Consider the following 19,046-nt stretch of genomic DNA (forward strand, 5'->3'; position numbering starts at 1 on the left):
AAGAGGCCATTGCCAATATAAGCAAACTTCAAACATTTGTTAAAATGCTTGTCAGTACTTGGTGCATATTGGCATTGCAAGAAAAGTCAAACTAGAGCAGCTCATCATGAGTTCCAGTTCAGGAGACCCAAATCCACCTTGGGACAACCTGTGCTTTGCAATCCTGTCCACCAGAAAAGCAGAATAAAGGAGAATCCCAGTAGTTTACCCCAGTGACAGACCTTCTCCTACCACCTGGAAAGCAGGCTTTCCTGGGCAAGCAAGAGGATAGGAGGATATTCATCTCAGTGTTGTTATCACTTATATATCCCTGTAACAGGTTCAGGCACCACTGAACTAAGCCTTGAATCTGTGAGTTTGTTCACCCCTGTAACACAACATTTAGGATGTTTTTGATTTGACCATTTAGTGACCTCTGTCACAGAGTTGTTAAAGCTTCAGCCAATGCTATGTACCAAATAAGAAATGGAAGAGGAAGCCATTTGAAGGGCAAATACTAACTTTTCTTTTTATCAGACTGTTGAAGTTTGACACTATTAACATCCAAAATCAGTAAACATTAAACAATTAAATACAAACCAGTAACAGTCACACTTTAAAGTCCTCTTTTTTGTGACTTTTGCCAGGATAGAGAAACTTTGGCAGACCAGTGCAAAAGCTTTCAGCAACAGTTAACTTTTGCTAAACACTGATCCTGGTAGCAAAGCCACCACCTATGAGCCCAAGGAATTAAAACACCAGGCTCATCCAGTTTTATAAGGGATCTTGTTGGCCTAGTTTGGGTGAAGTAGGAGGAGTCAGCTCACCAGTGGGCTCTTTGGGCTTTGATTTCCTTTGCTAAGCCTCACCTTGGAAGGTCAGGAAGAGCGAATTACCAGGAGTTTTTGTCTACAGAAGCATTCTTCAGAAATATTTATCTTTCAGGGGTCCAGTTAGAGAGGCTTCCACTCTATCCAGCACTCCCCTTCATGCACACACACCGCCACAGAGTGTACAGGGACTTCTTTATTGTAAAATGTGTGAGGAGTTTAAAAGATTGTCACACTTTATGCAAAAAGACTCTTTTTTGACACATTAACACTTAATCACAGAAAGTCTATAACCTGTAGTTTTGGGGCTTCCTAATTTACCACATCCCATAGTCCCAAACTGAGGAGCAGAAAGTAAAATTCTGATCTCCAGGTCCTAATGCCAGCGCCATATCCACACCATAAGTACCACCACCACGCACTTGCTGTGGCTACCGTTCCTGCCCTCTCCCAACCTCTTTCCATTACCACTATTCACTAGCATCCAGGATTTAAAATAGGTGTTTGCCTGCATGAGAGAAGCCTTGTATTATACAGTCCAGAGGCAGGAGGATGGCATTTGCCTGATCTAGAAGGAGGCCTGTGCTTGTAGCATAACATCCTGACCTGAGACCTAGCCAATCTGCTCCTGCTCACTCTCTCTCTGGCAGTAGCAGTTTAATGCCATCTCTCTGTAGCTTTTCAGAAGAAGAGAGGGTTCCATTAGAAGTTAATAGTCCACTTTTGCAGCTACACTGCCACTAAATGTAATCTTTCTCCTCCTGTGTGACAGTCTTTTTGTGCCTTAGATTGGAATAGACTGTTCCTGCCACTGTCCAACATCATGCTGACTGAATGACTTTGTAAACACAGCCCAAGATATTAACAGCACTCAAGCATTCTTGTGAATGAGGGCAGCACTTAGATGTGCATTGTTCATACAAGGGCACTGTCAAGGTTTAATCAGGTCAGGTCACACTGCATTTCATCCTTGAACTGCTGCAATAGATCTGAGTTAGGCAGCTGGGCATTCACTATGGGGATAGCTCCCAAATAGTTTATTATACACCTTCTGAGGAACCTCTGACAAATCTTGCCTTTTTCACCTGAAACAGCTGTGCCTCTACCACTCTATCTGCTCCAACTCTGTCTTTAATAAGCTCTTTTGAGCCTGTCACTTTGATCCTGGATTGAAAGAATAACCTCAGAGAACTCTGCTGTGACTTAGAGCAAAATGCTTTTGTTACCCAGGCTCCATCTCTGCTGAAAGTGGAGTGCTTGTTTAAAAAAAGAAAAGAAAAAGACACATACTTTAAATATGACCGTTTCCAATAATTTTTGCACTATTGCATTAGGCCTGGTTTACAGCACACTGGTAACATGTTACCAGAAAGATTCTTTTCAGGTTGTTGGTTCTCCCCTGCACACACACCACTTTTATTTTACCTTTAGTCCTTTCAAAGAAGAATAGCAATACTTGGAAGGAGAAGAATAGTGAGAAAAAGCTTGAAAAATGCTCCCCCTCACCAGATGTGTAAAGCATAAGAACAAGCAGAAAATAAAGTTCACATTAGATAGTTGATGAAGTCTTAAAAATAATGTGAATTGCAATGCAATGAAAAACTCATACATCCAGTTCATGGAAAATAAGTGAATGTCATTTAATTGTTTAGTTTACTTGTAGAGAGGGGAATTTAGATAAATTGAAGAACTATGCTGGTCTGTTATAAACCTTGGGCCTTTTAAAAGGGGTAATATGCACTCCTTTGTGCTTCCAGCAAAACTCTAGCAGATGCAGAGATGACCACTCTTCCCACCAAGCTGGACTTGCCGCTTCTGGGACATAGACCTTTATTAATTTCTCTGGATGCCCTGCATTGCACTCAGCCCTCTAAAGGATCCACTAAAATGAATGACAAAGCTCCCACTGACGTCAGTGAAAGCAGGATTTTATCCGAGGAGTGCTAAAAGTCATATTCTGACTGAGCCTTTTGTAGGTTTTGGGGATTTCTTTTTGTAGGCTTCCTTTGACCTCTTTTCCCACCATTAGAAAACCCACGTAAGAGCATCAAGTCATCTCCATTACTAGCACCCAGCTAGGCTATAAAAGACTTACAACATTGCTATCTTACGAAAATGTGACTGGCCTGGCAAGGAGACTGGGAACCCAGGGGAAGACTGGGATTATCTGGGCAGGGAGATTGGGACTGGAAGCCAATGGGTGGGCAGGAGAATAAAATCAGATTAAGAGTCCTGGGGGACTGTGGCTGGCTGGGCAAGGAGACTGGGATGAGAAGTCAGATGAGTGAAGACAGGATAGGAACAGATTGGAAGGGAGGAGGCAAAAGAGGACAGGTTTACATGGGCATTAGACTCTGTGTCCACTTAAGCACATTTCCCTCCAGAGAATAAAATGAAACCCAGGTTTACCAATCCTCTTTGGTCAGCAGATATATGTGAAACTTATCAGCTGATTCTTTCACTAATGGCATTGAAGATTTAGTATTAGTTGCAAAGAATCCTGTGGCACCTTATAGACTAACAGACGTTTTGCAGCATGAGCTTTCGTGGGTGAATACCCACTTCTTCAGATGCAAGACTGAAGAAGTGGGTATTCACCCACGAAAGCTCATGCTGCAAAACGTCTGTTAGTCTATAAGGTGCCACAGGATTCTTTGCTGCTTCTACAGAACCAGACTAACACGGCTACCCCTCTGATACTTAGTATTAGTTATTATTTAAAAAAAATATAACACTCTGGGTGACTTTATTGGCAGTAGTCTGACTTCAGAGCATTTACATTGCCTCTTTACTAAAAGTAAAACCAATTAATTGTAGTGGTGCATTCATTTGCTGCAAGTATGGGGGCAAAGCAACTCATTAAGCAGCCTTAGTGGTATCTGCTGGAAACACTTCCATTTGATTATTAATTATTATTAAAAATCTAAAATGCCATGTAACTTGTTTCCCTTGTCATAGCCGTGAACGTAAGAAAAGACCTAGTAGGTCTATTTATCACATTAGCAGCACTTAAATAACTAATAAATAATAGTCCATCACTCTGCCAGTGTAAGAGTTTTCCCTGTGGTACATTTACTAGGTCTGTTCCGTCTTATTTGAATACCCTATGAGTAATACACAGTGGAGCCAGAAGTCAATTGAGTTACACCGGGGTGAATTTGCCCCAATACATGTAAAATAGATAATCATCAGTTACCTTACTATCTATGATGGAGGGGGGGTATATCAATGAATTAACTTTATATCATATACATGCTTTTGGTTTTTATTTCTACAAAAGCAAAATTGAAAATCTGAATGCTCTGAGCCACCAGAGACACATTTTAGCCTATAAGTAACAGCAATGCAGAGTTTTGTAATAGCAGACTGTAAGCTGGCATGGCCATCCCTCTGCTTCTGAGGGAGGCCATGCCTCCTTGCAGTTTGGTCTGTTAGAAGTCTTTTCCAAGCAAAGAAAAAAAAAGGGGGGGAGGGATTTAGTGTTTCTCAACAGGCCCCAGACTTCAAGTGAGGCAGAGCCCTAAACAGTATGGGCTCTGGCCTGCAACTAGGCAGAGTGATATCAGTCTATTTGGCCAGCTGTTAAGCAAGGTGGGGCAGCAGACAGCCCAGGATCTGGCCTGCCATCAGGCAGAGCTGTTGCAGTCTGTTCACCCCACCTTTAAGCAGGGCTCTGGCACACGTGAGCACCAAGCGCAGTCTATGGGGCTCAGGTAGGGACACCCAAGGAGCACAGGCCTCCTTGCCTAAGGAAGGGGAGTACTGTCACCCCAGGGGTAGCATGGCAGGGGGTAGGTGGGCCCACCCAACTCCACCACATCCTTGCCCAGTGCCCTAGCAGCAGCAGAGTGCTCTGCCACTGGGTCCACAGGGATCCACTCACAACACACTGACCTTGTTTCAGGTCAGCTCCCAACCAGACTGTTGCCCAGTTCCCCTGGGCTGTATCCTACTCTCCCCTTCAGGTGTATCTGCATCCAGGAATTGTCCTCAGTCTCCCTGGGATACACTGCCAAGAGTAGCAGTAGCAGGTCCTCAGCATTGGGTGTTGCAGGGCTCTCTAGAAGCTCAGGCTGGTCCCTGGGGTGGCAGCAGTTCTCCTTGGCATCCCACTCCAGCAGCAGGGAAGAAGCATCAGTTTCCTTCAGCAGCTCCCTCCCAACAGAGCTGTTGGGCCAGCCTTTTATACTTCCACTTCCTGTCCCACCCCTCTGCCTCTGGCACGCAGGGTGTGGTCCTCCTGGCTCAAGTGGCTTGCGGCGTTCCCTCCGCTTCCACCTCTGAGAGAGGCATGCCTCCTCGCTACACAGACATAGATATGACATGAATTTATTTTAGAAAAATCTAAACTTTTTGCTGATGTGAACATGTCTTGTATCTCCTTATTTTCACTGAAACCTCTTTGGAAAGTGAGATTATGTATATAGACTCATCTACACAAGATATAGTGAAATAGGAATAAAAAGAAATATATGATTCTAGAAGTGGGCTTTTCCACAAACTCACTCTCCCAGCTGTCATCATTAACTGCAATTCGAGAAATATTTTGTTGTTCTGTTGCTTTGGAAAAATGAATATTGTGATTAGGATAGATTTTATCTGTGTGCACAGAAAACACTTCCTTGACAGGTATAGACTGCTTTCAGGATGTTTCTTCAACATGTGTTTGTCATTATTATCAATCTAGTTGGTACTACTGAAACCTGGTGGGATGATTCGCATGACTGGAATGCTAAAATCAATGGTTAAAAACTATTTAGGAAGGATTGAGTGGGAAAATGGGGAGAGGGAGTGGTACTCTATGTAAAAATGGCATTACCTGTTTCCAAGTCACTGATAACTCAGAAGAAAATAATCTTGAATGCTTCTGGATCAATGTCCTAACAGATAAAGCCCCAAATGGGGTATTTCTTTGTGTATGCTACAGACCACCAAAGCACAGTGGAAAACAGGATAACCAGCTCCTTAAGCACCTGATTATTATGTTTAGGGGAAAAAATGCTGTGTAATCATGGGGGACTTCAATCTGAGTGACATATGCAGGAGGTCTCATTCTGCCAGTACTAAAACATCCTCATAATCTCCAGATATTATAGGTGACAATTTCCTAACTCAAAGAGTGTTGCATCCAAGATGGGGGAATTTTATATTAGACCTCGTCTTGACAGATAAAAAGGAATTGATCACAGAATTAAAAATTACTGGTAGTTTAGGTATAAGTGATCATGACTTTGTGCAAACAAGTCCAAGCCAGTAATTTCTATACACTTGGTTCTTTAAACAGGCCAGTGGAACAAAGCTGAAGACAATTGTAAGTCAAATCAGCTGGGAGAAAGAATGTAATCATAAAAATGTGAAGAAAAAATGGGAATAGAAAATTTATAAGTGAAGCAAAGAGACACAAGGAGAAATGTCCTTAGCTCTGTTGGCCAGAAAATAAGAAGGACTTTTAAAAGTATATTAGGAACAAAAAGAGTCCTAATAATGATATTGGTCCACTTCTAGATGGAAATGGTAGAATTATGAATAATAATGCAGGAAAGGCAGAAGTGTTCAGTAAATATTTCTCATTCTGTACTGGGAGAAAAACAGATGCTGTAGTCATACCTCATGATGATTGTAACACTCTTTGCATTCCACTAGTATCTTAGGAGGACATTACACACAGCTACTAAAGTTAGACATTTTTAAATCAACAGGTCCAGATAACTTGCATCCAAGAGTTTTAAAAGAACAGGCTGAGGAGCTTGCTGGACCATTAATGTTGATTTTTAATAAGACTTGCAACATTGGAGAAGTTCCAAAAGACTGGAAGATATTTAAAAATGGTAAATGGGATAACCCAAATAATAATAGGCCTATCAGTCTGACATCAATCCTAGGCAAGTTAATGGAATAGCTGATTTGAGTCTTGATTAATAATTAGAGGAGAGAAATGAAGTTAATGAAAATCAACATAGCTTTGTGTAAAATAGATCCAGTCAAACTAACTGGATATCTTCTTTATGAGATTACAAATATCTCTTTTTATCACACTACAAGTAGTGTTGATGTAATATACTTAGACTTCTGTAAGGCGTTTGACTTGGTACTGCAACTTTTTGATTAAAAAAACTAGAATGTTATAATGGCACACATTAAATGGATTAAAAGCCAGCCGATAAGTCTCAAAATGTAATTATAGACAGGGAATCAACATCAAGTCGGTGTGTTTCTAGTGGGGTCCTACAGAGATCAGTTCTTGGATCTATGCTATTTAATATTTCTATCAAGGACCTGGAAGAAAACATAAAATCATCACTGATAAAGTTTGCAGATGACACAAATATTGGGGGTAGTGGTAAATAAGAAAGAATACAAGTCACTGCGTACCTAGCTATAGGAACATCTTGGGGCACTGTCTCTGGAAATGCCCAAATTGGCCACAGGCATAACAAGACCCTACTTCAGAGGGGCCTTATTGGGCCTCCTTGTGGCATTGGGGCTTGAGGAGTTCTTGCCTCGGGTTCTGTCGTCCACTCCCCAAACCCCTGACTGCGAGGTGGCCTGGAAATTCTTGGGGTGGATCCAAGAAGAGACTTGTGTTTCTGGCCCTCCTTGCTGGGTAGAGTCTGTCCAGAGGCTCGATGGTCACATGGCACAGCCGGGACTTGAACCACTGGGGTCACTACAGGGGTCACTGAGTTCTCTGCTGCCATGAAGTCCTCCATCAACTGCACAGTGGCACTCAAATTGGTAGGGTGATGCCTCATCACCCACGTTCAGCCTTGGGATGGGAGAATGTGCAGGAACTGTTTGACCACTATCTGATCCATGACTTCAGCAGCGGAGTGTCGATCCGGCTGTAACCAGCACCAACAGGCATCTTTCAGTTCCTGTGTAACCACTCAGGGTCAGGCGCCTTGTGGATACGTTTTCCCCCAAAAATGCCATCAAAATGTCTTGGGGTAATATCCAATGCATCCAGAATGGCGGTCTTCACCATCCAGTAGTCGCAGGCCCCTTCATCTAGGGGGGCATGGTAGGCTGCCTGGGTGGCCCCCGTCAAGTGGAGAGCCAAGAGATTGGCCCATTGTGCCAGGTTCCACCTGGCCACAGAGGCAACACATTCAAAAGTAATCAGGAATACTTTGGGGTCATCCCTCGACCACATCTTGGTGAGTCGGAGCAGCAGACTGGGAGCCAGTGCCGGTATCACGCCTGAGCATACTGCCACTATTGCTCCTGTAATTGGACCCCCCCAACTCCAGAATGAGTTGTTGTTGTTGGGTCCCTAGCTACTACAGCAGTTGTTGCTGTTGCTGGAGTTGTGAAGCCTGCTGCTGTTGCTAGCTGTTGGCCCACAACTTGACCAGCTTATCCCATTCCATGGTCCCCCTTCTGTGTGGCAGATTAGAAGAGGAGGTAGAGAGAGATGGACCTGGCTGCCTGAAAGAACAAAGAGTACCTTGGATGGTGCAGTGCTGAGGAAGGGCAGGAGGAGCTGGAGGAGCTCCAGCCTGGAAAACCCCCAGGCAGAGGCCTTGCTGTCAGGGTCAGAAGAGGTATTAGGGCTGTGGGGAGACAGCCAAGGAAGGAAGAGGCAGCAGGTCCAATTCCCTGGCCAATGATGAGTGTTCACTTCAGACTACAGTTCGCCCCTTAGGGAAGGAGCTAGATGAAGACTGGCAGTGGGACACTGAGGTGAGGTGGGCTTAGGGTATTGGGGTTCCCTGGAGAAGGGAGGACTGGGACCCCGAATGTGAGGGTACTGCAGTGGGGCAGTACCCAAAAGAAGGGGCACCATGGGCCGGTGAGGGACACAGGGCCTGAAGCACAGTGGTGGAGATTGACTAGGAAACAGGTACCCGTAGGGAGACACTGGCCAGCAGGAAGCACTCCGAGGCTGGGATGAGCTAATTCCTGAGGTAACCAGCAGGAGATGCCATGGCGGTGAGTGACCGCTGTGTTACATAACCATAATGGGCTCTTCACTCTAGCGGAGAAAGGTAGAACACTGTCTAATACAGGGGTTGGCAACCTGTGGCACGCGGCTCACCAGGGTAAGCACCCTTGTGGGCCAGGCCGGTTTGTTTACCTGCCGCGTCGGCAGGTTCGGCCAATCGCGGCTCCCACTGGCCGCAGTTCGCCATCCCAGTCCAATGGGGGCTGCAGGAAGTGGCCTGGGCAAGGGATGTCCCTTCTGGCCTAGGAGCCTACAAATTATAAAGACTGAATTTGGGAAATTAAACATCTCTTGGGTGGGAGGCAGCTAAAGTCTATACATTATTTTCTCAGGGTAATTAGAATGAAAGTAAAAACTGGGAGCCTGCCGGATCCAGAGCTTTTCATACCTTGATGAAAAAAAGATCATTATCTGTGCACCTTTTATCAGTAAGAGAAATATAGAAAGAGATATAGTGTTCCAGTCTAAGTGAGCTGCTAATGGGTTGTACTGCATCTTGTCTGATGCCCCTAAAAACAAAAAAGCAAAAACAGAGTTGTCTGGCAATAGATATAGTAAAAATTAAGAAGATATTGTTGGTACTGAAGGATACTAATCTTCTGTAGGATGACTGAAGTAACTGTGTCAACTGACAGCCAACTTTGTACTGAATTGCTTGATGTATAAAAGGCAATGATTCAGAAGTTGTCACATAAAGTGCATCTGTTCTGAATGAACATTAGCATTCATCCACTTTATAACAGGGATCCTGTTGTTAATAATATAAACATGTGCCAGATGAAGCAAGTCAGAAGTGAGCATGTCAGTCAGAAGGATAAATCTGTTGATTTACTGAGCGCTATTGATTTTTTCCCCCTAAGTGCAAGATAAAAAAAAACATATGAGAAGGATGTTCCCATACCAGGTAACAAGAATTAAGATAAGTATAAAATCTGCAAAGAATGATCTCCAGCTGAGATAAGCTTAGTGCTGCTCCTACTACTCAGCCAGAGTGTGGTATCTTTCTGGATCTGCTGGTAAAGCTGGGCTGCCTTTGAACCAAATGTATTCCATATTAAGTTCTGGCTGCCACTGCATGAAGGCCAAAATCATAGAACAAATCCAGGCATTGGATAGGGATAGCAGAATAAGGATTGGCAGCTGACATCTAGAATGGATTGTTAGAGTGGAAATATAATGTTTTAAATATATAGAAATTGGATGGAACCAATTTTTCAAATATACTGTAAAACTGGAAAAAAGAGTAAGATTAAAAATAATGAGTTGATGTGAACTGTGTCCAGAGTGTTTCTTCCCTTATATATAAACATGAAAAGTGGGGGAAATTAATAGAAGATTGGGAATAATTTCTAATGCTGATGCCAAAAGTTGTCAGTAAAATACAAGGAGACCTGACTGAGTAATGGATCCCATATCTGTATAACGTATTTCTCTTAACTGTTAGTGAATTTGCATAATATAAGTCTGTATAAGAAAGCATCAGAGTTGAGGTCATCAATCTGAACTTCTGTTTGTTTGGTGATTTTGTTTGAAATGAAATGCATAGAAATCTCTCAACTTTCCAATCCTGCAGCTCTTCAGGCTAGAAACAGCTGCATACCTCTGAGAAGAAGGGATTCCCAGCTTCCCAAATGGAACATGCACTTGATTCAAGGCCTGGAAGGGACCAAGATAAAGTACTTTAATTTGTAACATTTTTATGTAATAGAGCTATTTGGCTGAGTGACTCAAGGATTTATTTTCCCAATGAAAACTGTTTTCCAAAAAGACAAAATTTTCATTTTCATAGAAATGTTTCTACAAAAAAACTTTGGATTTTAATTGAAAAAAACAAATTGGAAAAAATGTTGAAGACAAACATTTCCCATGGATGAAAAATTTTGACCAGTTCTATAGTTCATTTTCAGGAGGCGCTGTACATTTTTTAGTTTTAATTTCTCTATCGCAGCCCTGTAGAGTGGGACCTGTGGTAACTAAGGCACCTGGCTTTATAGTTATTATTGTAGCATACAATATTCTACTTGGAGAATACTAAATACTCCTCTGCTCCCCAAAACTCCCAGGCCTTAGTTTTTCTGCAAGGTAAGTGGCGTATACATAATGCACAAAGACATGGTGTGTTATAAAAGTTTTAACAGCACTCATTTAGGTTGACCTATGTATTTCACTTGTGGCTCTGTGAGTAATGTTACCAATCCACCTCCTGCCATTAAAACTTGTATGATACTCTACAATTATCCTAAATTTCCTATATCTAAAATCACCATATAAAATTGTACTCACTCAACCATGCTTAAGACAAGTACATTTTTGACTGAGTAGAATATTGTACGATTATTCTTCTTATCTTTGATGATAAAATCATCATCACTCCCACAAGAAGCATAAATGGAGAGTGTTTGGATTGTTTGTGGAGGGGTATGATTTCATTTAAATTTTGCAATGAAAGTGGGTGAGTGCGTACACATTTTTTCTACTTCTCTTCTTTATATTTACTCTGTGAAAATCTAATAAAGTTTAAAGAAAGAAATAGTCCCTCTACAATGTATATATTTCTTGAGGAATTTGTGCAGATTTTGAGTATCTATTTTAGAGGACTAAATTACTGGCTTTTATCTAGAAGCAGAGCAGGAGGGAAACGGCAGAAAGGAAGTGTAAGAGAACAATAACATGGGCTGGGCTGTCATTCATGGGAGCTTCTTTGTAGTGATCGATGTGTGAAGCCCACTGAAGAACGCTTTCAGATTTGCCTTTGAAACAGGGATCAAGCTGGGTCAATGACTCAATCCTTTTGTGTTAAACATTCCTTTTTTCTGTCGGCTAAGGACAACTTGTCAGCTGAGTCTTCTGCCGTAACTACAGCAATGTATGCTTTCAAATGATGGTTGCACTTAAGCAGTAATTACTTTATGCCGTTATTTGTTGCGCTTCTCCATCACTCAGGATTCAGCAACGTAACAAGAGCAAACTATTATAAAGCATTTAATCCTGGTTGCTCTTACCTCATGCAACTAGTCCACACTGTTTTACACAATTTACACACTGAAGTATTGTGTGAGTAAAATTTGGCAGGATCAGGTGTGATAGCTGGTGTAGCACAAAAACGATGAGGTCAGCCAGTCAAATCCCTTTTTCCAGGTAGAACTTTATCTTTTGGTCACAGCAAAACAACTGGCAAACATTAGAATGTAACTCAACATTATTCCTCAGATTAGGATTTTTTACTCAGCCCCACCGCCAGACATTCAAGGCCATTTCTTTGCAAGGACAAGAACTTACTGCATAAAAAGCATTGTTTCTGCCACATTCCTTTATCTTGTGGGTCCCATATTTCAGCTAAAAGACCTGGATAGCGCTGACAGAGAGATAAAGTGGGTGAGGTAATATCTCTCTCTAATATCCTGGGACTAAAATGGCTACAATAACACTGCGTACAACACTGGATAGTGCTTGTAATGCCAGTGACTAGGGTTTTACAGTACAGTTTTGACAACAGCTACACCCTTAAAAAAAATTCCTGAGACAATTGACACAGCTCCCATTTTTTCTTCAAATAACAATCATGTTTACTATGGTATATCCAAAGAGTCCGTCTGAACATTGGGCCACCTGAGGAGGCATTGTACCAGCATAGGTTTTGTTGGTTTTTCTTTTCCTAAATTGCAGCTTGGCCCATGATTTTCACAAATTATTGGCAGGTAGCTGGGTACCTCTGACCAACACACCGAAGCCTATATTCTCCTCTCATTTATGCTGGTGGTACAGCAGAGGAAAACGAGGGTGAGATCACAATCTGTCATCCAACTGAAGTCTGGGTGCAAAAACCTTTCCAAAAGGGTCACTGAAATATCAGCACACATTTAGAATCTCCCTCCATTTTTAAATTAAATAATTGAGTAGTATTTCAATGTCTCTCCTCCCCCCTCCATTAACCCCTGTTAGTAGCATAGACTACTGTAGCGGATTTTTTTTTAAATGACTGATTTTGCAGAGTAAATTACAAACCACTCACCAGAACCTGTGGGTATCCTCTAAAATACCCTTACACTTGTAAGTCAGCTTTCCATCATCATTTTTGGAGACACTACAGCGATGTTCATTGTATATTTTCATGCAGTGTCTATTGACAGTATCTGCTGGAGGCAGAAAGCTACTCTTCTCGTAAAGCTAATACTATAGCCCCTCACAAACTGTCATAAGTGTAATAAAACAAACAATAAAACTAACATTTCGAAACAAACTGGTGTGCTGCGTAATCTTGTAGCTTGGGAAGCCCGAGGGACTTGTATCTTCAAGGACGCTCTAGAATGTTGAGATTCTCTGGAAGAAATTCAGATTACAAAATCATCAGATGAGTGTGAAAGGCAACACTCCAGGAGATGTAGGTTAAGACAGTTTTCTAGGATTTATCCAAGCCCATACAAAGAAGAGTTGACTTAATTTTTCTTTTGTAACTGAAGTATAATTAGGATCTCAGTTAGAGGATAACTATTCTCATCATTCAGTATATAATCAGCGCCAACGGCATGTTTGGCACTGTACTAACATTTAACAACTTAATGCCCTTGCCTGTAGGCTTATGGGATCTAGCTCAAACAGAGAAACAGTTCAGACACACAATACTTTGGAAGATGGTGCAATCTGAAGGTGATGGAGACATACTGCAGGGGCCATTGTTGAAATATTTCATGAAAAAGATGTGTTTTAATAAAGGATTTGAAGAAGGGATTGCCTGATTATTGAGAAACAGTAAAGAGCTAGATTCTCTTCCAGACTGGGCTAAATTTTCCTCTGCTAATTACAGAACAAAGGGAGGGATGGAGGGACTTCAGGGGACCATTGAAATCCCCCAGAATCTCAGAGCAGGCTCAAACCCCAACAGCTGCTGGGCTGTTCTAATTTATGCTACTAGCATTGGGACCATAATGTTCCCTACACCGGTGGAATATAGGCATAGTGGAACTCCAACATGAACTGTCTATAATCCTTCACACTCTCTGTCTCAGGTATGTATGTGCCCCCACTCTCATTCTGTAGTAGCTGAGCAGCTCACAGTCTTCAATGTATTAATCCTCACAACACTCCTGTGAGATAGGGTAGAGCTATTATCCCCATTGCAGAGACTAAATGACTTGCCAAAGGTCAGCCAGGAAGCTTGTGCCAGAACAGGGAATCAGGAGTCTCTGTCATCGTAAGCTAGCACCCTCACCACGAGACCATCCTTCTCTATATCATGCAGCTCCCCACCTTCCCCACCCCAGATACACCAATGAGTATGATCCATTTGCACAACCAGAGTAGCACAAAGGTCCTATAATCATGTAGAGAACCTGGCCCAAAGAGTTTTAAGCAAACTATTTAAGTGCTTTTATTTAATGTTTATGGTGACTTTCTCTAATTTGATTCTGTAGGTGTTATATGATCTACAGTCTAGCTAAAATAAAAGAATACTTGATTGCTGTTTGCGTTTCATAGCATGGGGCTGACTGCTGCAAGCTTCCTCACAAAAGTAGTTGAATATCTTACCTATATAGTGCTTTCCATACCTCAATCTCATTATCATCCCCATTTTAGGGATAAGAAAATAGGCATAGAGAGTAGCAGTGACTTGTCCCAGGTCACCTGGCATGCAGGTAGCAGATGCAAGACGAGACCTCATGTCTTCTGAGTCACAAGCCAGCAGCCCTATTCCCTCCGCCGCATTGTCCCTCATGTAAGTTTGCAGGTTCAAGACTATTGTAGGATTGGCTGCCATCTGCATTCCCCCTCATGGCCAAGGTGGCCCTGTGGCACCCTGCCTCACTTTGTCTTCTTTCTTGGCTCCTTAATAAACTCCACACAGCTTCTCTCTGAACAAATACCCTTCCTTAGGGACTGGATTGACTAGCAATGTTGCAAACAAAACTCCAAGTCCCAAAATAAACTCCACAAAGTCCAGTTCATTGCCCTGTTTTTACCAGGGCACATCCAGCCCTCCCTGGCTGGAGTCTAATTCCTCCTTGTCTCCCAAACTCTCTTGCAGTCATCTGGTCTCTGCAATCTGCAGGAGCCTTCTAACTCTCTGCAGCTCTTTAGAGAGGAATCACCTGCTCGCTGCTCAGGTGTTCCAGTTAGTAACTAGCTTTCGCTAGCCTCACGCCTCCAGCCCTTAGAAGGGCTAGCCACTCTGTTACAAAGCCCATAATTTTGATAAGCACAGTCTGAAAGAAGCATCACACTGATGTTCAGGACCATACGCAACATACAAAGCCAAAGTCAGTGGAGGTGTACTGAAGTATTCTGAGAGCAAAGATTGGCCCAGAGTGTTCTCCAGCCCGTGGAAGAACTTTTTGCTCCGGCCCTTCAATAAAATCAGTCTTTACTTTTATATAGGTCCTGATCCAACAAAGAATTTAAGCACATATTTAAGGCTTTGCTGAATCAGGAACCAAATACAAGTAAACCCAGTATATGAATCCACATTTAGGTACCTAGATAAGACACCTGTTCTTCAAACATGCCTAACTTTAACATGTTAGCTTGCCAGTTTTCCTTCATCACTTAACTGCATTTCAGATATATTGTACACATCAACCATAGAGCATAGCTAGAGTCAGCAATTAGGGGCCACTAACATGAAATTTTTTTAAAAGAAAAAATTGTAAACAAACATTTCTGTGATTTTTAGTATCTGTTGTGGTTCTGAAAACTGAAAGGGTATGTCTACACAGCTTGGTGCAGTGCCCTTCCGAACCTAGGTCAACAGACTCAGGCTTGCACTACTGTACAAAAAATAGCTGTGTAGGTGCTATAGCTTGGATTGGAGTTTGAGCTCTGAAGCCTAGAGAAGGGGGTGGGCTTCAGAGCCCGAGCTGCAACTTTAGAACACGGTCTACACAGCTATTTTTAATGCAGTAGCGCAAACCCGAGTCCATCAACTCAGGCTTGGAGGCTCACTGACAATGCATATGTAGACATACCATTATTGACAAGCTTTCGAGCTTACAAAGTGTAAAACTTGTCTCTCTTACCAATAGAAGTTGGTCCAATAAAATATATTACCTTACCCACCTTGTCTCTCTACTGCTAAAATATGAAACTTCTGTTAATTATGTTTTAGTTCCTGAAATGATTTACTTGTAACATCATTCTTGGATAAGATGGGGGCTTTGGTCAATAAGGGTATGTCTACACATGCATTGTCAGTGAGCTGCATACTTCAGCGCTGTCCTTCTCAGGAATAACAAAACCAAAAAACCACAGGCCAAAGTTCCCTCTCACTATAATAAATTTGCAGAGCTGTCCCTTGGGTATGGCAAATTGGGATGACCGCCCCGGGCCCCACACTTCGATAAAAATCATGACTGCCCCAATGTTTAGCCCTTTGTCCCACGTCCCAACCAAAGTGCAATCAGGACGCCATTTGTCCCGATATTCCGGTTTGGAAGCGGGCGGGGAGGTGAAGCGGTTGGGCGAGCGGGGTGAGGAGGCAAATGGGGAGGTGAGCGGCAGGCGGGTTGATGGCAAGCAAGAGAATGGAGGTCAGGCGGACAGGGGAGAGGGGTGCGCCGGACGGCTGGCAAAGAGACTAGCAGGGAGGTGAGCAGCGGGTGAGTAGTCGAGCGGCAGGCAGGCAGTGAGGAGGTGAGCGACAGGTGGGCAGGCGGGGGAGAGGGCTGAGGAGGCAAGTGGTGGCTGGGCACGCCAGGCAGATGGCGAGGAGGCTAGTGGGGAGGCTGATTTGTCCCAGGGCCTGCGGTAATTTGTGAGCATATGTTAGGACTTACACATGTGTCTGTGGCACTACCCGTAGTGAGTAAAGTTAAGCATGAGCTAAATCTTTACAGATTGAGCCAAATTCTTTTGGCTTCATAATAGTAATGTGGCACAAATAAAAACGTGTTTTTCTACGCTCTCCTTACCTCTAGAAAAAGGTAGCAATATGTATACCAGAGGAATATGAGGGTGAGATCACAATCAGGCCCATGCAATTGAAGTCTGGGTGCCAAAATCTTTTCAAAAGATTCACTGAAACATGGGCACATATTTATAATTGCCCTCCATTTTTACATAGAAGTATTTAGTTGCTAAGCTAATAGCACTGTACACAGGAAAGTTCCCCTGGTTCCCAAATGAATACATTCTGAGGGAATTTTGCATTGTTGCCAAAGTTCCATTCTATTTTCCCTACTGTATTTCAAGTAATGTCACTGTTTCTTCCTTAACATTATTATTTTAGGGGCCTTTGCAACAATGAAACAGTATTAAACAAGTCCTAAAACAAGTGTTCATATTTTTCTTACCCTGTTAGTATATTCTTACACCTCTCTATCTTCCTTTCATAATTGTGCTCATTATCCTCATGTTAGAACAATACCAGTTCTGTTAATAATTCAGGCAACAATGAGTTCATTGACACGTGTTTGTAAACACTTATACATGAATCCCCTAGGAATTCACTAGTTCTCAGCAATCGAAAAAAAACACATTTTGCTACATGGCAGGGGAGCTATTGTGCAGTTTCTCTGTTTTGTTTTTTTATTGGCTAGAATTACTGAAATTGATGAGCTGAAGAAGTGAAGCTATTCTACAGACAGATAAACCAGGTGTATTGGTGAAAGCATTGTCTCCTAAGATTCCAAACAAACTATAGGAAAATGCTGTAACTACAAGTAACACAGTCCTTTGAGCTTCCAACAATGTTAAAAACCAAGTGATTGCAATTTAATTTCTTTCAATTGACTGTGATGTAATAACTTCACATGAGGGACTCACTGAAATAGCAGTTAGCAAAGGCAGATAATGATGGGGTAATTGCCCATTTTTTACAAAAGTGAATTTTGTGTTTGTGAAAGATGCCTGATTGACAGCCTTGGAAAATGAAGTCCTGTGTGTATCCACAGAGAAGGTTCACCTGGACAACGGTGGAGCAAACTTCCCCACCACTCACTTGGGCCTCAGCTCTGATCTGGAGGGACTGGATGCAGCAATTACTAGATGAAGTTCTATAACTTATGTTATGCAAGCGGTCACTCTTGATTATTATTGTCCCTTATGGCCTTAAAATCTATAATTCTATGAACCTCCCAGGGGTGAGAAGATAATGTCAGTTGTGATGTGTATACTGGGCCATTTAGCAATTAAATGAAACCACTAACTCATTACACATAGGCCACAAGCCACAATTAAAATAACCTTATAAAATTGGCAAAATGCTTTCTTGTTATTTTTCACTTTAATATTTTGAGGGACACCTACATTCTTGGTCACCTAACTGCATTATTGCCAAGTAGAGGAGCTCTAAAATTCTTGAGTTCCTGTAGAAAGTGACCCAAAACTTGTGCAGAACAGTAAAAGACGTTAATGGTTCTGACTGTACATATATATCATATGTGAACACCTAACACAGTTTGAGGCATATGCATGTAATAAGTAAAGGGAAAGAAGTACTGCAGTAGAATGACGATTACAGTAATGAAAAGAACTGATTATGATATTATTTTCATGGTATTATTTATTATTAGTCAGTTCCTGATGAGGGCAGTTGCAAGTGTTCAACATCTCTAAGGATTGGACCCATTATTTATCATTATTATTATTAATTATAATTATTCCAATGTCTACTTGGTGATGTACAGCTATAACGAGCAAGATCCCTACCTGATAACGCTTACATTCTAAACAGGCAGAATTGACTGCAACAGGGTCAGCCTTTCACCCTTCACTGTTGTTGTATGGGAAGTGTTGGATGTTGTTGTTCTAAATGTTGCTTACATTGCAATATGAGCTGAGTTAGTAAGATGAGGGGTGAAGTCAAGGGGGCATGGTTAGAGGTAAAAGGGTTGCCTGAAGAAGTGACCTGTCAGAGGGACTTGAAGGAGGGCATTATGACAATGCTAATGAATAATTTATAGATAAACTAAATTAGTATATTAAAGCAAGTGGGTCATTTTCTGCTCTGTTTTACTCTGTGCAACCCCACTGTAGCCAAGGACACTCTGAACCAGCATTTAAAAATAAAGATCATGAATAAGCCATGGAGAATAAACCATGATACGTCATTAGTTGAATTTAGCATGTAAAAAAAAATCTATGTACCAAATTTTCCTCTCACTCACATGTGTTTTCACTCCATGTAAATCCATTGACTTCAAAATAGTTATTCCTTATTTGCCCCCACATAAGTACAGAAGTGTTCAGGTATAAAACATATAAATATCTAAAATTAAGGTCTGGATGGAATCTAACCATGGGCTCTTCTGATGATCTCAAGGGGAGACCATCTTTTGTTGATTGAAATAATACATCATTTA

At 42.0% G+C, this 19,046-nt stretch overlaps 1 long non-coding RNA gene across 1 annotated transcript; it reads right to left on the reverse strand.

Moving 5' to 3' along the window:
• Nucleotides 1-4,780: 4,780 nt before the first annotated feature.
• LOC123348686 lies at nucleotides 4,781-16,849 on the reverse strand. Its single transcript, XR_006573241.1, has 3 exons — nucleotides 16,656-16,849; nucleotides 12,982-13,074; nucleotides 4,781-5,111 (listed from the first exon to the last, which is right to left on the reverse strand). It is a non-coding gene; the product is annotated as an uncharacterized LOC123348686 (long non-coding RNA).
• Nucleotides 16,850-19,046: the final 2,197 nt, after the last annotated feature.

This window comes from Mauremys mutica, chromosome 1, assembly GCF_020497125.1.
Source record: "Mauremys mutica isolate MM-2020 ecotype Southern chromosome 1, ASM2049712v1, whole genome shotgun sequence".
NCBI lineage: Eukaryota > Metazoa > Chordata > Testudines > Geoemydidae > Mauremys > Mauremys mutica.